Here is a 19575-nt window from a genome sequence, read left to right as displayed (position 1 = left end):
GCCACATGGTTAGAGCATCCGTTAAACGGATCACAATAACGTGAGGTGAACCTAATCTTATCACAGTGACAAAGCAAATAGTAAGAACAATGCTATTTTATACATGTATATGTGACTATAATAATAATAACAAGACAAAGGAAAGAATTAATCAAGTAATTGCATGAATATTAATAAAAATTATTTCATCATAATAAAATAAAGTGGTTCCACTGGGGCTCGAACCCAGGACCTTCTGCGTGTAAAGCAGACGTGATAACCACTACACTATGGAACCGCTGTATCAGGACTGGGCGGAATTTGCTATATAAGGAAAACACCCAAGGCTAGTGACTCCTTCTCATTGCGTTTATGGCTATAAAACTGCACACTAAGATCATATAACACGATATCCTCTAGAGACAGAACGGCGTCACCACTCACCACAAGCAAAGACGCAGCTCGGTTAAAGACGGCTCTATATATAGTTCTGTAGTCGGTAACGTGTCATAGTTCTTGTGTATCCTCTTATTTTATGGATTCCATCTACAGCCGCCGACGCATTCACTGATTTACATATTAATTCGTAATATTTCATCATGTTTGTATTTATGTCGCAAATTCATGGGCGAACATCATACAGCCTTCTACCACTAGATGGCGCACACAGCCTGAGGCAGCAGCAGGGACCGCAGCCGGGTCACACGTGGTATCAGGGGCCTCCGCCTCTGTGGTGGTCGTGGGCGGCCATAGCGACATGGGGGCAGGAAGCTCAGCATGAGGACCAAGGTGTTATAAGTGTGTCCCACAGCTTTGTGTCCGAATTACAGCTCTGACAGCACATTATTATATTACTAGATTGTGGCCCGATTCTAACGCATCGGGTATTCTAGAATATGCATGTCCCCGTAGTATATGGACAATGATGGTTCCAGAATTCGCGGCAGACTGTGCCCGTCGCTGATTGGTCAAGGCCTGGCAGCCTCGACCAATCAGAGACGCGGAATTTCTACGTCGATACTGTGCCCGTCGCTGATTGGTCGAGGCCCAGGCGGCCTCGACCAATCAGAGACGCGGGATTTCCAGGACAGACAGAAAAACCCTTAGACAATTATATATATATAGATTATCATTACTATTGCTGCTGTTATTACTCTTGTTATTATTACTTCATATTACTATTACTATTATTATTATTAATGGTATTGTTACCATACCTCCCCACTTTTGAAGAAAAAGCGGCAAATTTTAGGCCACGCCTCTGACCACACCCATTCATAACTAGTCACACCCATATCCATGTCCCAACCACACCCATTTAGCACTGCTGATCACACTGTTTCATAAAGAATAATTATAAACAAAAAAATACGGCCACACAGTGCTCCATACACTTTAATGGCCACACATGATGCTCAATACTGTATAATGGCCCCACAATGCTCCATACTGTATAATGGCCCCACATGATGCTCCATACTGTAAAATGACCACACATGATGCTCTATACTGTATGATGGCCCCACATGATGCTCCATACTGTATAATGGCCCCACATGATGCTCCATACTGTATAATGACCGCACATGATGCTCTATTCTGTATAATGGCCCCACATGATCCTCCATACTGTACAATGGCCCCACATGATGCTCCATACTGTATAATGACCGCACATGATGCTCCATACTGTATAATGGCCCCACATGATCCTCCATACTGTATAATGGCCCCACATGATGCTCCATACTGTATAATGACCACACATGATGCTCCATACTGTATAATGGCCCCACATGATCCTCCATACTGTATAATGGCCCCACATGATGCTCCATACTGTATAATGACCACACATGATGCTCTATACTGTATAATGGCCCCACATGATGCTCCATACTGTATAATGACCACACATGATGCTCCATACTGTATAATTACCGCACATGATGCTCTATACTGTATAATGGCCCCACATGATGCTCCATACTGTATAATGGCCACACATGATGCTCCATAGTGTATAATGACCGCACATGATGCTCCATACTGTATAATAACCGCACATGATGCTCCATACTGTATATTGGCTGCACATGATGCTCCATACTGTATAATGACTACACATGATGCTCCATACTGTATATTGGCTGCACTTGATGCTCCATACTGTATAATGACCGCACATGATGCTCCATACTGTATAATAACCGCACATGATGCTCCATACTGTATATTGGCTGCACATGATGCTCCATACTGTATAATGACTACACATGATGCTCCATACTGTATATTGGCTGCACTTGATGCTCCATACTGTATAATGACCGCACATGATGCTCCATACTGTATATTGGCCGCACATGATACTTCGAACCGTATAATGGCCACACATAGCTACTCCTACACACGCAGCCGGAAGGGTAAGGGGCATGGCTTAACACAAGGGGGCGTGTCGGCTGCTTCTCCTGCTGTCTGCAGGAAGCAGAGCGTCCCATGCGGGAGTGCGGGGCAAAGGCTCACAAAAGGGACAGTCCCGCAGAATGAGGGACAGTTGGGAGCTATGTTGTTACTAATATTATTACATAGTAACATAGTTATTAAGGTTGAAGGAAGACTTTAAGTCCATCTAGTTCAACCCATAGCCTTGTTGAGGGAGGATTTAAATTGATCCTTCACGGTTAACCCAGTGATTTCCAAATTAATATATAAGGTGTTGCCGGCAACTGAAAATGACCAGACGGAGACGTGTGTCTCTGTATAGGGGATCGAGCAGATCTCTGGCCCCCGTTTATTCTGCATGACTTTATCACAGTCATAGAAATTACACTTCAACCAATCAGCATAAGAACACGCTCACGGTTCTTAGCCTATAAGAATACAGGAACAATCTGTGCGTCAAAGTTTTGTAGAACAATACACCCTCAGTCTCATGTTCTACCGAGGTTGCAACAATCAAGGTCTCATCAAAATCTCATAACAGCTGTAACCTTTAGCCTACTAACAAAATTTATATCAAAACAACAAAATGGAGTCGAAAAGCACAAAATGGAGATTCTTTCTTAATTTCTTCCTTCACAGCCTAACCTAACATACAACTATTTCAACTATTATTATTACTATTAATGTTATTGTTACTATTATTATTACAACTAATTATTACAACTAATTATTATTGTTATTATTATTTGTTTTTACAGCGCCATTGGTGCTGTACATAAGAATAAAATTACATTGAAAATACAAATATACTGTACAATACAATTAACAAACTAACAGTGACAGACTGGTACAGAAAGTAGAGGGCCCTGCCCTTGTGGGCTTACAGTAGAGGATAATGGGGAAGGAGACAATAGGTGGGGGGGTTTCAGCAGCTCCGCTGGTGGTGAGGCGGCAGCTCCGCTGGTGGTAAGGCGGCAGCCCTGCTGGTGGTGAGGAGGCAGTCCCGCTGGTGGTGAGGCGGCAGCCCCGCTGGTGGTGAGGAGGCAGCCCCGCTGGTGGTGAGGCGGCAGCCCCGCTGGTGGTGAGGAGACAGCCTCGCTGGTGGTGAGGAGGCAGCTACATTGGTAGTGAGGAGGCAGCTCCGCTGGTGGTGAGGAGGCAGCTCCATTGGTGGTGAGGAGGCAGCTCCACTGGTGGTGAGGAGGCAGCTCCACTGGTGGTGAGGCGGCAGCTCCGCTGGTGGTGAGGAGGCAGATCCCTTGGTGGTAAAGCAGCAGCTCTGCTGCTGGTGAGGAGGCAGCTCCACTGGTGGTGAGGAGGCAGCTTCGCTGGTGGTGACGAGGCAGCTCCCCTGGTGATGAGGTGGCAGCTCCGCTGGTGATGAGGCTGCAACTCCGCTGATGGCCGTGCATCGGGTGATGAGGGGGCAGCTCTGCTGGTGATGAGGCGGCAGCTCCGCTGGTGGTGAGGCGGCAGCTCCACTGGCGGTGAGGCGGTAGCTCCGCTGGTGGTGAGGTGGCAGCCCCGCCGGTGGTGAGGAGGCACCTCCACTGGTGATGAGGTGGCAGCTCCACTGGCGGTGAGGCGGCAGCTCTGCTGGTGGTGAAGTGGCAGCCCCGCCGGTGGTGAGGAGGCAGCTCCACTGGCGGTGAGGTGGCAGCTCTGCTGGTGGTGAGGTGGCAGCCCCGCCGGTGGTGAGGAGGCAGCTCCACTGGCGGTGAGGTGGCAGTTCCGCTGGTGGTCCTCCAATGGGCGGCTTTGTAGGTCAGCATTAGTAGTTTGAACTGGATGCGTTCCCACAATGAGTTTTTGATGTTGCAGATTTTTAGGTCAATCAGGTTACTTGCGTTTTGTCATTGCATTTGCGAGAATTTTTCACGCATGTCAATAATGTTGCTCTTTCATCAAATTGACTCACAAAAAAAAATGAATAAAAAGTTATTAAAAAGTCAAATGTAAAAACGAAATTGTACAAATGAAAACGCCAAACCATCCCGCAAAAAAACAAGCCCTAATATGGCTCATTCGGCAAAAATGAAAAAAGTTAGATCTCTCAGAATATGAAGATGCAAAAACAAATTCACTTTTGTAAGATATTGTTTTAGTGTGTAAAAATAGCAAAGCATAAAAAAGATATAAATCTAGTATAGCTGTAATCAGGGGCTGGCTGGCACTTTTCAGCCTGGGGGGCAATCACAAGGCAGTGGCCCTCGAGTTGCGGTGGCCCTCCTTTTCCCGGCTTACCTCTGGCCATTGCATTAAAGCAGCAGACATAACAGGCTTTAAAAACAGGCTGGTACAGAGATATGGGAACAGAACTGAGCTTGCTGCATAGATATGGGAGCAGAACCGAGCTTACTACAGAGATATGGGAGCAGAACCGAGCTTACTACAGAGATATGGGAGCAGAACCGAGCTTACTACAGAGATATTGGAGCAGAACCGAGCTTACTTCAGAGACATGGGAGCAGAACAATCAAGGTCTCATCAAAATCTCATAACAGCTGTAACCTTTAGCCTACTAACAAAATTTATATCAAAACAACAAAATGGAGTCGAAAAGCACAAAATGGAGATTCTTTCTTAATTTCTTCCTTCACATTCCCCCCTAGATAAATTTTGTTAATTAATGTCCAGCATCAGAGATACTATCCCAAGCTCTAAGCTCGAGGGGTACTGGTCTTCACATGGCTGGTGCCATGTTACCAGCCATGGCTGTTGCGGCGTACCCGTCCCCCCTGTATACTAGAATTTACGAATAACAATTGTTGATAACAGTAGTGGGGATCTTTTGAAGACAGCCATGCGCTTGGCTTCAACATCTTCATCAGATAACTTTGTGAAATCGGTGTAGAGAAGAGCAGAGATAGCAACGCTTTTGGTTTCATCACTAGTTATCCTAGTGCAGAATTTCCTAATACACACAGAAATACACCAAAAAAACAAGTTTTAGTATTACATACATGACAAAGATAAAGGTGAATACTGGCAGCCATTTTAAATACAGTTATATCTGCAAGCATAGGAAAAACTTATTGTTTCACAGTATGAGAGTATAGCAGTACAAAAAGTATAAAGATATATATTTTCATCTTGACAATCCCCCCTAAATACTAAGTTTTTCCCCTAAAGAAAGATCCTTCGAGACTGTCCATGTGATGGGAAAAGGGGAGGTGGATTTCTTCATCCAGACACCTCAGAAACTCTCCCCTAGCGAGAGGCCTCCAGGCAGCTGAACCCTTCACTAACCTCACATGGAGTTCTCCCACTGTCCCTAAACTAAATCTCTTAACATCATTTGAGAATGGGGGGGGGGTTTGTTTACTCTCTTGAGGGGGACATACTTAGGGATCTCCCCTGGATCAGTACCATCGTACTCTGGTGGGTCTACTTCTTAATTGAGGAAGGTGCCAGTCGGGATTGCTTTCACTAACTACCTAGGCCTGCCTAGGTGTACTTATACGTCCATCATATTATCATTATTTGTTTGTAAAATGAGAAAGGTTGATTCTCAGGGTCAGCCAATTATTTTTGCATAGCTAGTCAGAGGGCCTCCAGGGATAATACTCCTGTATCTGTCTTACCCTACCTGATGTGGTTGGTTCTCTGGTGGTGGGGAGTGACATGACATGCTGGTCTACAGCTCCTTCCAAAAAGGATTACTGTCAGCCTACTCCCAAAAGTTAGTGTCTCCAGTATCCACCAACCACAATCCTGTGTCAGCTTATGTCACTGCATGTGATCTTGTCTGGACAGGATTCAGTGTAATTCTCTTAGGTCGGGTTGCAGCACGGGTCATACAAGTGTTAGGGCCCAAATCCTCAACTATACCCTAAAAGGCATCACAGCTATAATTGACAAATCTTTGTTCACTGTAATATATATATATTTGATCCATTCAACATTTTTTATTAATCTGCACCTGTGGGATTATAGAAGCAAAGCCGGCATAAATCTGGTTCTGGGCTTTAAACTGGTCAGGCACCCCCCTTGGCACCCCAATAGCATCAATATATACTAGTGGATCTTCTTCACAACTCATGTGGAGCTGATCGAGACTTCTCCTCTTTCTGGTAGGTTCATCAGGTATCTTTGGATCCCAAAAATAAAATCTTGAACTGCATGGCTAGTTTAACAAGGGTGCATTGACCTATCCAGGCATTAGGCAACCTAGGACGGAGCTTACCATCTCCACATAACCAATAAATGTCGTACATATATTCTGTATGTTTGGTTAGCAAACCAGTATCTAGAGAACTGCTCCCTTTGTAGAAACCTGTCTCGAAGATCCCTACTAGTGTACCTGTGGTGTCATGGGAATTATAGCAGGTGTAATTGTCAGCTAATACGGTTACTTCTCCTGGAACCTTTAGTTTTTAGGTTCCTCATGAATTAGTGGGACATAATCTGGGCAATCAGTGGACTTCAAACCTTTCAACAGATTCATGACACAGGCAGTGGTGTTGTCATCAGGAAAAAGCAATGCGTGTGTGTATAGATGCGTATTCGCAGCAGCACAAGCAATACATCCTACAGAGATATTCTGGACTCTTACATTGTATCTCACCCATTCTAACCATAGGTTTTTCCTTGGGGCTGTTTGTGTTTCTACGGAGAAAACTTCTTGCCAACTGAGACCTGGAATGGGTATCACTTCATTAACTACATTTTGCAAACGCTCACCTGGGCTTGTTTTAGGTGTACTGGTAACAGGGGCTTTGGTTGGTCTGAAACTAATATCCTGGAGCTGTATATGGCCTAAATTCCCATGGTATCCACTACTAAATACATAATTATAATGCCTTCCCAGTACCAATGTCTGCATTGTCAGCAGATTGGGGGCTTTCGAGATTTAGGAGGAGGGGGTGACAACTTTTTACCCCATTTACAGCCCCTAAGTGGTTGCAGAAGGGCTGTTAGATGCATTCTCTCACGAAGACTCCTACCCGTCCCATCCTTGGGAACATGGCTTCACTAGATTTATATCCCCAATCATCTCCTGTATTCCAGGCAGCATCTGACCAATAATAACAGTTATTGTTGTCATTTCTGGTAGCACACATATAAAACTGGATGATTCCCTCTACCACCCGTTCAGTCTCAAGGCACTTGACTACATCACAGAAATCAAATCGCCAGATATTCGCCGGGGCTGTCAGGTTTACCCAGAGAATAGTGGGACCAGAATTCTTATTTACAATAGGGAACAAAGAGGTATGGGCGAGGATAGCCCTCAGTTCCAGGATCAAAAACAATAGCAACATTTCCCTTCAGTCACTACTGTGACTAAACACTGATTCGGTCTCTTTTACAGTGTGAGGCGTGGATCCAGGTGCTCTTTCCTTCAAGCTTTACTGCAGTGGGGGTGACCAGGATCACCGTGTGGGGTCCTTCAAATCTCGGCTGGAGACAATCTCTGCGCACAAACTTTTTCACATACACCAGGTCTCCTGGCACAAAGGGATGGTGTCCAGGAACCTTGTCTGGGTCTGGAAGAGAACTGAAGACAGTTAAATGCACTTTGGCAAGGTGTCCATGTAAGGCCTGCACATAGCTAGTCAAGTCCTGGTACTTGAGCTGCAACTGTTATGGAAAGAAACATTCAAGATTGGGGCTCCTGCTAAACAGAATCTCATACGATGACAGTCCTGTCTTCCTGTTTGGGGTATATCTTACTGAAAACAAAACTAGAGGAAGGCATTCTGTCCATGGTTTACCAGTCTCTGCCATTGCCTTCTGGATTTTAAGCTTAAGAGTTCCATTTAGTCTCTCCACTCTTCCACTACTCTGTGGATGGAGTATGCAATGCTTGACTTACCCCCAGTGCTGCCATTACCTCTGACATGATCTCTCCAGTAAAATGGGAACCCCGATCGCTTTTGATGACTTCAGGAACTCCATACCTGCATATGATCTCAGCCATCAGTTTCTTCGCCGTTGTCTTAGCCGTAGCTTTGTCAACTGGGTAGGCTTCTGGCCAACCTGAAAATAAATCAATGCAGACCAACACATACTCATACGTCCCTACCCTGGACAACTGAATATAATCAATCTGCAGTCTCTGGAATGGGTAAAGGGTCCGGGGAGTGTGTTTGGATGGGGTTTTCACTGTCCTACCCTGATTATGTGTGGCACATATCATGCAGCTCTGTGCCTGCCTTTCTGCGCAGGTGGAAAACCCGGGGGCAATCCATTGTTTCTGTAGGGTGTCACACATGGCCGTCTTCGAGTGGTGCACATTCCCGTGCAGAACCTGTGCCATCATTGGGTACAGTACCTGTGGTAGACAGACCTTTTCACCCCTCCCCCATAGTCCAGTGACGGTATCAGAGCAAGCCCCTATCTTTTGCCACCTATTTTTCTCCTCCTTACTTGCCTGTTCTTGTAACCGGGCTAAGATGTCTTTCAACACAAGTGGAGATGGTGGGGTGTCTAGGTGATGTACTTGAGAGGCTACAGGAGTGCTTGCTGCTTTCTTGGCAGTCTGGTCTACCAGTGCGTTACCCTTTGTCCGTCCATCAGTGCCTTTGGTATGTGCCTTTACCTTTATGATGCCTGCTTGGGTGGGAAACTGTAGTGCATTCATAAGTTGCTGGACTGCCTCAGCATGTTTAATGGGGTGGCCATTTGCTGTCAGGAAAGCCCTGGCTCTCCAGATAGGCCCATAATCGTGTGCAATGCCAAAAGCATACCTGGAATCAGTGTAGATATTTACAGTCTTACCTTCTGCTAGTTTGCACGCTTCTATGAGCGCCTTGAGCTCTGCTTCTTGTGCAGACATATGAGCTGGCATTGACTCTGCCTTGATTATCTCATGTTCTCAGACCACAGCATAGCTGGTACAGTAGCATCCTTGGTCATCTTGGTGACGGGATCCATCTACAAAAAGCTCAAAATCAGCATTACAATAGGCACACTAGAGACCAGCCGTTTCCTGAGACATCAATTCTAGACAATCATGTGATTTGGAAACCCAATCTTGTTCCTCTGGATCCATTCTAGAAAGAAAAAGAGTGCCCTTTCTCATGTCACCTACTCCTCCCCCCTTTGGATCCATAGGAACTAGGGGAAGAGTAGCGGGGTTCAGGACAGTGCACCTTTTTTTAAAATCACATTAGTAGGCATAAGAATAGCACACTGAAGTCGCAGCTGTCCAGCCATGGACATGTGGCTAGGTTGTACTTGATTAAGGATACTATGTACATCGTGTGGGGTGTGGACCATCAGTGGGAGATCCAAAACAATCTCTGAAGATTTGTGTAGCAACAACTGGACAGACACCACGGCCCAAACACAGGAGGAACTTCCTCTTGCCACCGTATCCAGGCGCGCTGTAATAAGCAACAGATCTCTGTTTGTCTCCATGAAGCTGAGTCAGCACACCTGTAGCATGTCCTGCATAGGTGAGCTCTGTCTGCAAGGCAGTCTGCAATACTGTACGGCAGTGCTCAGGTGTCTTGTAATCATATACGGGGCCTGCGGTGTGTAACACTATATCACAGGGCAAATTCCCTCTTTGGGTGGACATAGCGTCTCTTGGATGCAAGGGGCCATAAGTGGCAAGGTAGGCCTAACACTCTTGGGCTATGACTGGGCCCCCCTTGTTAGCTATCTGTTGGGCCAAACAACCTCTATGTGACAGGGTAGAATTAGCTGGGTTCACTATGGCTCCCACCTGGTGGGTAAGTATGTCCCCATACCCCACTGAGAAAAGAACTTGGGAGCCCTGAGGTGTGATGTAGTAACGTGAATGACAGGGAAACGAACTTCAGGTTCTTGGAGAGTCTGGCCTTATAGGTGTGAGGGTTTCACGGGAAGAAGAGATCTAGGGGCCTTTCCGGGCTGGGGGGGGGGGGTCTGCCATCTACACCGATTAAAACAAGCTCTTGGTCTGAGAATTAAATAGGGATATCCGTAGGTACATCTGATGACCTGGTTATAGAGTTGGCCGCTTCAGTATTGGCGATTATCAGGATTTTGAGGCTGTCTGTAATTGGGGTATCCTCTGGGGTTCCCTGTATTCAGGTTGTGACTGGAAGGGGGAACTTGAGGGTAGCATCTGTCAGCAGGGGTGTGACAACTTCTCTGAAAGTGACCGGGCCGGCCACAGCGCCAACACTGCAAATGAGAACTGGTGCGGCGGGGCTGGGGAGCGATACCTCCAGACATAGGGTTAAAAGAAATATTTGAGTAGGGGACTGAATTCGTATAAGGTGGGAGGGCTGGAGTTGGAATTTGCTGCTGGGCAGGCCACTGATAAGGAGCCAGCTGCATTCTTGTACCTGGGGTGGGGGCTAGAATTGGAGCAGACACTGCTGCAGCTACAGTTTTAACCCTTGATTTTCCTGTTGATGCAGAACGTGCTAAATTCTTTTGAAAACTTTTAATTACTTTTAATGCATCATCCGGAGTGGAAATCTCAATATCGGGTCTGACCGACACTATTGCCTCCTTCAATTCAGATTTAAGGCCGGACATTAATGCTGCCACAAATAGGTGTGAATGGGCTTTATTATACAATGAGAATCCCAAATCTTTAAACACTACCATAAGACGCCCATAAAACTTCTCAGCAGTCTCCCCCTTGTCCTGTGTGACATCTGTGAGGGAGGTAGCTTGGTCCGCTAATCTATCTTGTGCCCAAACTTTTAAAGCATTACAGAAATCAACCCCACTCTCATATATTCCCCCATCCAGGTTCACATTATACATTATGCCACCCTTAATGATTTGGAAACTATCCCTCCCCAGCCTTCACTTGGAGTAAATGTAACAGATCTCTCTACACTGAGAATTAGTAACTCCGCATACATCACAGATCCACGCAGCCGGATCATAGGATGGATATTGGTGCCTTGGGATTGAGGGGCACAACCAGATTTCACTTTCAGTTTACAATATTTCACAGATCTACCAGCACGTACAACACTAAGAAAACACAGAGAGACTCAAAAGCGCAGCGACGCGCGCGCGCCCTCCCTTTTCAGAAACAGCGATAAGAAAAATCACAACATTCCTCAGTGCAGAAAGGAAGAAAAACCACAGCGCAGCTGCTCAACCCCTCCCATCTGATATTCCAAAGACTAACACAGACACAAAATTACTTAATTAATTTCTACAAAATCTTCATCACACAATTCACATGCCAGATTGAGAATATTTTCCCTGCATTCCTGACAGATTTCTTTTCCCTTCTTTGGGCTAACAATATCAAATTTTTATCACACAATTCAAAGTCTTCTTCTTCCACGGACTGATTCTCCTTTAGAGTTAAATACCCCTACTTAGTCGTGCATAGATACCAGAGCGGCCCCTTAGTCTATTCCACTGGGGTTTTTACCTGTCCCCCGCTGGGACAACCCAAAATCGCGGTACTCAGTGAAAGGAGGAGGGCGTCTTAGACTTAACCCTCTGGACACCCCTGGAAATATTTAAATCAATATATTCCTGAGTTATGCATCCTACCCATCTTCGATCACCTCACCGCGCAAATCGCGGTACTCAGTGAAAGGAGGAGGGCGTCTCAGACTTAACCCCTCCGGACGCCCCTGGACATACACATATATATCTATGTATTCCTGAGTTACGCATCCTACCCAATCTTCGATCACCTCACCGCGCCTGATTCTAACAGTGATAAGGAATTCAGGGTATTTTGACTGTAAAGAGAATTACATCACTGGTTAATCCGGGGTGTCCGTCCCTTATGAGGTACGGTTCGAGCACTGGGCTTCCAACGGAACTACACCTCTATATGATTCCACCCAAGAATCATCCCACTCCGGGGACAAACCTCAGATCCTCTTTGCAGCAACAAACACAGGAAAACCACACTAAACGGTCAGTCTGGACAGTATAACTGCCAACTTACCATGGTTGTTGTGGGGGATGATCAGTCCCAATTTTCCAGTGCCTGCGTCCGGTCCGAGGGTCCTTTGTCTTGTTGTCCTCCGGGGGGCAGAAGCGTTCCTGCTTGGGTCCCGGCACCAACTGTTGAGGGAGGATTTAAATTGATCCTTCACGGTTAACCCAGTGATTTCCAAATTAATATATAAGGTGTTGCCGGCAACTGAAAATGACCAGACGGAGACGTGTGTCTCTGTATAGGGGATCGAGCAGATCTCTGGCCCCCGTTTATTCTGCATGACTTTATCACAGTCATAGAAATTACACTTCAACCAATCAGCATAAGAACACGCTCACGGTTCTTAGCCTATAAGAATACAGGAACAATCTGTGCGTCAAAGTTTTGTAGAACAATACACCCTCAGTCTCATGTTCTACCGAGGTTGCAACAATCAAGGTCTCATCAAAATCTCATAACAGCTGTAACCTTTAGCCTACTAACAAAATTTATATCAAAACAACAAAATGGAGTCGAAAAGCACAAAATGGAGATTCTTTCTTAATTTCTTCCTTCACAGCCTAACCTAACATACAACTATTTCAACTATTATTATTACTATTAATGTTATTGTTACTATTATTATTACAACTAATTATTACAACTAATTATTATTGTTATTATTATTTGTTTTTACAGCGCCATTGGTGCTGTACATAAGAATAAAATTACATTGAAAATACAAATATACTGTACAATACAATTAACAAACTAACAGTGACAGACTGGTACAGAAAGTAGAGGGCCCTGCCCTTGTGGGCTTACAGTAGAGGATAATGGGGAAGGAGACAATAGGTGGGGGGGTTTCAGCAGCTCCGCTGGTGGTGAGGCGGCAGCTCCGCTGGTGGTAAGGCGGCAGCCCTGCTGGTGGTGAGGAGGCAGTCCCGCTGGTGGTGAGGCGGCAGCCCCGCTGGTGGTGAGGAGGCAGCCCCGCTGGTGGTGAGGCGGCAGCCCCGCTGGTGGTGAGGAGACAGCCTCGCTGGTGGTGAGGAGGCAGCTACATTGGTAGTGAGGAGGCAGCTCCGCTGGTGGTGAGGAGGCAGCTCCATTGGTGGTGAGGAGGCAGCTCCACTGGTGGTGAGGAGGCAGCTCCACTGGTGGTGAGGCGGCAGCTCCGCTGGTGGTGAGGAGGCAGATCCCTTGGTGGTAAAGCAGCAGCTCTGCTGCTGGTGAGGAGGCAGCTCCACTGGTGGTGAGGAGGCAGCTTCGCTGGTGGTGACGAGGCAGCTCCCCTGGTGATGAGGTGGCAGCTCCGCTGGTGATGAGGCTGCAACTCCGCTGATGGCCGTGCATCGGGTGATGAGGGGGCAGCTCTGCTGGTGATGAGGCGGCAGCTCCGCTGGTGGTGAGGCGGCAGCTCCACTGGCGGTGAGGCGGTAGCTCCGCTGGTGGTGAGGTGGCAGCCCCGCTGGTGGTGAGGAGGCACCTCCACTGGTGATGAGGTGGCAGCTCCACTGGCGGTGAGGCGGCAGCTCTGCTGGTGGTGAAGTGGCAGCCCCGCCGGTGGTGAGGAGGCAGCTCCACTGGCGGTGAGGTGGCAGCTCTGCTGGTGGTGAGGTGGCAGCCCCGCCGGTGGTGAGGAGGCAGCTCCACTGGCGGTGAGGTGGCAGTTCCGCTGGTGGTCCTCCAATGGGCGGCTTTGTAGGTCAGCATTAGTAGTTTGAACTGGATGCGTTCCCACAATGAGTTTTTGATGTTGCAGATTTTTAGGTCAATCAGGTTACTTGCGTTTTGTCATTGCATTTGCGAGAATTTTTCACGCATGTCAATAATGTTGCTCTTTCATCAAATTGACTCACAAAAAAAAATGAATAAAAAGTTATTAAAAAGTCAAATGTAAAAACGAAATTGTACAAATGAAAACGCCAAACCATCCCGCAAAAAAACAAGCCCTAATATGGCTCATTCGGCAAAAATGAAAAAAGTTAGATCTCTCAGAATATGAAGATGCAAAAACAAATTCACTTTTGTAAGATATTGTTTTAGTGTGTAAAAATAGCAAAGCATAAAAAAGATATAAATCTAGTATAGCTGTAATCAGGGGCTGGCTGGCACTTTTCAGCCTGGGGGGCAATCACAAGGCAGTGGCCCTCGAGTTGCGGTGGCCCTCCTTTTCCCGGCTTACCTCTGGCCATTGCATTAAAGCAGCAGACATAACAGGCTTTAAAAACAGGCTGGTACAGAGATATGGGAACAGAACTGAGCTTGCTGCATAGATATGGGAGCAGAACCGAGCTTACTACAGAGATATGGGAGCAGAACCGAGCTTACTACAGAGATATGGGAGCAGAACCGAGCTTACTACAGAGATATTGGAGCAGAACCGAGCTTACTTCAGAGACATGGGAGCAGAACAGAGCTTCCTATAGAGATATAGGAGCAGAACAGAGCTTACTACAGACATATGGGAGCAGAACAGAGCTTCCTATAGAGATATAGGAGCAGAACAGAGCTTACTGCTGAGATATGGGAGCAGAACGGAGCTTACTACAGACATATGGGAGCAGAACGGAGCTTACTACAGACATATGGGCGCAGAACGGAGCTTACTACAGACATATGGGAGCAGAACGGAGCTTACTACAGACATATGGGCGCAGAACGGAGCTTACTACAGAGCAGTATAATATAGTAAAATATATAGATGAATTAGAAATGGCGACACACGCAAACGTCATCTGCATTAGTAATACATGCACCATTACATAATTAGTTGTAGGCTGGGTTCACAAGAGTGAAGTTTACATTCTGTATACGCACCACAACCTCCAGCCTCGCGGAGGGTATCCCTCCTGTAAACCCAGCCTGACGGGGACAACCCCTTATAAATGGAAGTGTGCTCCTCTAAACCATGCAATCACTGCCAATCCTCCAACCGTAAGTGGTGAATTTCCAGAGCTGGGAAATGGGATTTCAATATTAGAACACGTCAACTTTGGTTCCCGTCCCTCCTCAAGGAAGTAAGGCAGACAGGTGTGATAAGACTATTAGAAAAACTACTGCCACACACACGGCAGTACATACTGGCAGAAGTGTGAGGGCATTAGTGCCTGTGTATGGACATGTCAGAGGCTATTGAGAAGAAAGCTTGGTCCCTCTTAGCTTCTGGCAATGTTTTACCTCAGCTCACATTTGGGCCATACCATTGTAAAACAGGTAGACACATTTACCCACTGACCCTACTATTCATAAGGAACTGCTGTCTACCCCTTAGTTGCCCACTGTATATAGTCAGTGTGGGGATGTGGGCTACAGAACAACACAGGGCGATGACACTGCTACCTGAACCCTTCAGCTGCCCCACAATATGCAGGAAGTAAAACCAGTACAAAGTATGGCAGCCTCCCTGCAGAGCTGTCCAGGGCCGGACTGGGACAAAAAAGGAGCAATGCCACACAAACCCCACCAGCCCACAGACTATAAAGGTACCTTCACACTCAGCAACTTTACAACGAGAACGACAACGATCCGTGACGTTGCAGCGTCCTGGTTAGCGATCTCGTCATATTTGACACGCAGCAGTGATCTGGATCCCGCTGTGATATCGCTGGTCGGAGCTAGAAGTCCAGAACTTTATTTGGTCGTCAGGTCGGCGTGTATCGTCGTGTTTGACAGCAAAAGCAACGATGCCAGCAATGTTTTACATGGAGCTAACGACCTGTGAGAACGATAAGTGAGTCACCGTTACGTCACAGGATCGCTCCTGCATCGTTCTGGAGTTGCTGTGTTTGACGTCTCTACAGTGACCTAAACAGCGACGCTGCAGCGATCGGCTCGTTGTCTATATCGCTGCAGCGTCGCTGAGTGTGACGGTACCTTAACACTCCCCCCACACCCGATCAGTGAATTTTCCTATACTGTGTTGTGCCCTTCAACGCTCCTCTTAAAGGCGTTATTTGAAGAGCTATGTGTGAATGTCGCCACAGTGCCCACGATTGATCGCTTCTTTAGAGCGCCGGTTCTCGAGATCATGGGGGTCCCAGTGGTCGGACCCCAGCAACTACAAAGTTCTCGGGAAAGGGGATTACTTGGTATAATCCATTTAAATGTGTTTTCCAATATATATATATATTTTATTTTCCCATAGTATTCCTGAAAATAATAAACCAATATTAACCCTCCCAAAGACCAATGTCACCCATCCGAGAACAGGACAGGAACAGGATTGGCAGGAGGAGTGGTACTGTGCAGTGTATATATACAGGACAGGAGGAGGGTACTGTGCAGTGTATATAAACAGGAGGAGTGGTACTGTGCAGTGTATATATACAGGACAGGAGGAGGGTACTGTGCAGTGTATATACAGGAGGAGTGGTACTGTGCAGTGTATATATACAGGACAGGAGGAGTGGTACTGTGCAGTGTATATACAGGAGGAGTGGTACTGTGCAGTGTATATATACAGGACAGGAGGAGGGTACTGTGCAGTGTATATATACAGGACAGGAGGAGGGTACTGTGCAGTGTATATAAACAGGACAGGAGGAGGGTACTGTGCAGTGTATATAAACAGGAGGAGTGGTACTGTGCAGTGTATATATGCAGGAGGAGTGGTACTGTGCAGTGTATATATACAGGACAGGAGGAGGGTACTGTGCAGTGTATATAAACAGGAGGAGTGGTACTGTGCAGTGTATATATACAGGACAGGAGGAGTGGTACTGTGCAGTGTATATATACAGGACAGGAGGAGGGTACTGTGCAGTGTATATATACAGGAGGAGTGGTACTGTGCAGTGTATATATGCAGGAGGAGTGGTACTGTGCAGTGTATATATACAGGACAGGAGGAGTGGTACTGTGCAGTGTATATACAGGAGGAGTGGTACTGTGCAGTGTATATATACAGGACAGGAGGAGGGTACTGTGCAGTGTATATATACAGGACAGGAGGAGGGTACTGTGCAGTGTATATAAACAGGAGGAGTGGTACTGTGCAGTGTATATATACAGGACAGGAGGAGGGTACTGTGCAGTGTATATAAACAGGAGGAGTGGTACTGTGCAGTGTATATATACAGGACAGGAGGAGTGGTACTGTGCAGTGTATATATACAGGACAGGAGGAGGGTACTGTGCAGTGTATATATACAGGAGGAGTGGTACTGTGCAGTGTATATATGCAGGAGGAGTGGTACTGTGCAGTGTATATATACAGGACAGGAGGAGTGGTACTGTGCAGTGTATATATACAGGACAGGAGGAGTGGTACTGTGCAGTGTATATATACAGGACAGGAGGAGTGGTACTGTGCAGTGTATATAAACAGGAGGAGTGGTACTGTGCAGTGTATATATACAGGACAGGAGGAGGGTACTGTGCAGTGTATATAAACAGGAGGAGTGGTACTGTGCAGTGTATATATACAGGACAGGAGGAGTGGTACTGTGCAGTGTATATATACAGGACAGGAGGAGGGTACTGTGCAGTGTATATAAACAGGAGGAGTGGTACTGTGCAGTGTATATATACAGGACAGGAGGAGGGTACTGTGCAGTGTATATAAACAGGAGGAGTGGTACTGTGCAGTGTATATATACAGGACAGGAGGAGTGGTACTGTGCAGTGTATATATACAGGACAGGAGGAGGGTACTGTGCAGTGTATATATACAGGAGGAGTGGTACTGTGCAGTGTATATATGCAGGAGGAGTGGTACTGTGCAGTGTATATATACAGGACAGGAGGAGTGGTACTGTGCAGTGTATATATACAGGACAGGAGGAGTGGTACTGTGCAGTGTATATATACAGGACAGGAGGAGTGGTACTGTGCAGTGTATATATACAGGACAGGAGGAGGGTACTGTGCAGTGTATATATACAGGACAGGAGGAGTGGTACTGTGCATTGTATATATACAGGAGGAGTGGTACTGTGCAGTGTATATATACAGGGCAGGAGGAGGGTACTGTGCAGTGTATATATACAGGAGGAGTGGTACTGTGCAGTGTATATATACAGGACAGGAGGAGTGGTACTGTGCAGTGTATATATACAGGACAGGAGGAGTGGTACTGTGCAGTGTATATATACAGGACAGGAGGAGGGTACTGTGCAGTGTATATATACAGGACAGGAGGAGTGGTACTGTGCATTGTATATATACAGGAGGAGTGGTACTGTGCAGTGTATATATACAGGGCAGGAGGAGGGTACTGTGCAGTGTATATATACAGGAGGAGTGGTACTGTGCAGTGTATATATGCAGGAGGAGTGGTACTGTGCAGTGTATATATACAGGACAGGAGGAGTGGTACTGTGCAGTGTATATACACAGATACTTAGATTTACACCACGCAAGCAATATATATATATATATATAACTGAGCAGCACCAAATATTTAAGGGCTTGTCCACTACTAGGACAACCCCTAAATGTTCGGCCCCGATAAATTAATAAAGCCTATACTCACCTCCTGTGCCGCGCCGTTCCCACAGTGGCTGTGATGTGGTGTTATGACATGTGATGCCCGGAACCAATCAGTGCTGGTGTCACTGTCTCAATCTTCGCACAAACTGAACATGAAGAGGACGTCCGGGATTAAGCAGCTCATCCTGCACTTCCTCTTCATGTTCAGTTTGTCTGAAGGCGGGGACAGTGACACCAGCACTGATTGGTTCCAGGCAACATGTGGCATAACACCACATAACAGCCACTGTGGGAACGGCGCGGCACGGCAGGTGAGTATAGGCTTTATTAATTTATCGGGGCCGAACATTCAGTTTAAGACGAGGTTGTCCTAGTGGGAGACAATCCCTTTAAGCAATGGACTCTTTATTAGCCCATATTCTTGTCCATATTCTCGGAGTCCACCGCACACACACAGGGAACCGTGGAATTACCAGGGCTCTGGCCTGTCGCAAAATGGCAGCGCCGGACACCCACGCAGCACTGCTGGGCACTGGAGACACCCGCAGCACCGGCCAGCAACCGCCAGGCACCCAGAGACACCCGGCAACAGCATCGGACATGCACCAGCACAAGACCCCCCACACCATCACGTCGCACATCAGAGCCCCCCTCATCCTGGCCTGCAGCATCACCCCACTCCTGCCTCCTCCAGCAACGACCCTGAGACCCCGCTTCACTGCACCCACTACTCCCAGTAAGCAATAAGACGCATGGATTATAAGAAGCACCACCATTTTATTAAAAAATATTTTTTTCTTATTATTTGGGGTGCGTCTTATAATCCGGAGCCTCTTATAATCCGAAAAATAAGTGGTGTGTATAATTATATATAT

The 19575-nt window shown here is 46.6% G+C and overlaps 1 non-coding gene across 1 annotated transcript; it reads right to left on the bottom strand.

Annotated features, from left to right (window-relative positions):
* Positions 1 to 204: 204 nt before the first annotated feature.
* Positions 205 to 277, bottom strand: TRNAV-UAC (transfer RNA valine (anticodon UAC)). Its single transcript has one exon. It is a non-coding gene; the product is annotated as a tRNA-Val (tRNA).
* Positions 278 to 19575: the final 19298 nt, after the last annotated feature.

The sequence above is a fragment of the Ranitomeya variabilis genome, chromosome 3 (assembly GCF_051348905.1).
Source record: "Ranitomeya variabilis isolate aRanVar5 chromosome 3, aRanVar5.hap1, whole genome shotgun sequence".
Taxonomy (NCBI): Eukaryota; Metazoa; Chordata; class Amphibia; order Anura; family Dendrobatidae; genus Ranitomeya; species Ranitomeya variabilis.
Note: the sequence above shows the minus strand (reverse complement) of the source record. Positions and strands in the feature narration are given on the sequence as shown.